This window comes from Eimeria tenella, genomic scaffold, assembly GCF_000499545.2.
Source record: "Eimeria tenella Houghton genomic scaffold, Eth_scaff48, whole genome shotgun sequence".
Taxonomy (NCBI): Eukaryota; Apicomplexa; class Conoidasida; order Eucoccidiorida; family Eimeriidae; genus Eimeria; species Eimeria tenella.
In genome coordinates this window covers 197,871-199,601 of record NW_013543388.1, presented here as the reverse complement: position 1 = coordinate 199,601, position 1,731 = coordinate 197,871, and positions in this window count along the sequence as shown.

The following is a 1,731-nucleotide window of genomic DNA, read 5'->3' as shown; positions in this document are numbered from 1 at the left end:
CCCTTGCCCAAAGAGCGCCACTCGCATCCTAAAAACCAAAACGCCTAACACCCTTCCACGCACCTACACAGCCGCAAATCAACAAATCACCAACGGCAAACAAACCACCCTCCGACTCCCACTCTTCACTGAAAACGCATGCACAAGCCCTTCCGTCCAGCCGAGCCGGCAAACCACTGCCCACCAATACCAGCTCCCGAACGTATCCTGATTGCCACAAACTTCAACACTTGTCAGCAGCCCGATCCTCCCTCCCGCAGCCCCAACACGCGTTGAAACTGCGATCCAACTGGCAAGGCTGACACCCGCACGGCACCACAGGCCGGCCACCTCTCCTCCAAAATCTACGCCCCAATCCAGCGCTACAAACACAGCTTCTCATTTCCACGCATCCAAACACCTCTTCCACACACCAGCGAACCGGAACACAGCCACACTGTCCAGCTGCGAAGGCCTGCCTCGCAACCCTAACGGCAAAGCGGCTGGAGAGCGAAGCCGTTCCACTTCTCCCGCCCAATGCGCGCCACTCACGTCCTGAACCCCAAAACGCCTAACACCCTTCCACGCACCTACACAGTCGCTAATCAAGAAGTCACCAACGGCAAACAAACCACCATCCGACTCCCACTCTCCGCTGAACATGCAAGCTTACGCACTCTCGTCCAGCCCAATCAGCAAATCACTGCCCACCAACACCAGCTTCAGCACGTATCCTGAGAGCCACAAACTCCGACCCTTTTCAACAGCCCGGTCCTGCTTGCTGTAGCAACTACCCGGCCCTGCTTCCTGCAGCACCAACACGTGCTGCAACTCCAATCCAACTGACAACGCTGACGCCCGCAAGGCACCACAGACCGGCCACCTCTCCTCCAAAACCTATGCTCATTGCCCATTCCAGCGCTACAAACACAGCTGCTTATTTCCACGCATCCAAACACCCCCTTCCACACACCAACAAACCACAACACAACCACACTGCGCTGCTCCGAGGACCTGCCTCAAGACCCAAACGGCAAAGCGGCTGGAAAGCAAAGCCATTCCACTTCTCTCGCCCAATGCGTGTCACTCACCTCCCACAACCAAAACGCCTAACACTTCCACGCACCTACACAGCAGCAAATTAACAAGGCACCAACGGCAAGCAAACCACCCTCCGACTCCCACTCGCCGCTGAATATGCATACCCAAGCCCTTCCGTCCAGCCGAGCCGGCAAATCACTGCCCACCAATCCCAGCTCCAGCACGTATCCTGATAGTCACAAATTCCGCCCCCTTCTCAGCAGCCTGATCCACCTTTCCGCAGCCCCAACATCCGTTAAAACTGCGATCCAACTGGCAACGCTGACACCCGCACGGCACCACAGGCCGGCCACCTCTGCTCGAGAACCTATGACCCGGCGTCCACTCCTGCGCTACAATCACAGCTTCTCATTTGCACGCACCCAAACACCCCCCTCCACACACCAACGAACCACAACATAACCACACTGCGCTGCTCCGAAGGCCTGCCTCAGGACCCAAACGGCAAAGCGGCTGGAAAGCAAAGCCATTCGACTTCCCTTGCCCAAAGAGCGCCACTCGCATCCTAAAAACCAAAACGCCTAACACCCTTCCACGCACCTACACAGCCGCAAATCAACAAATCACCAACGGCAAACAAACCACCCTCCGACTCCCACTCTTCACTGAAAACGCATGCACAAGCCCTTCCGTCCAGCCGAGCCGGCAAAC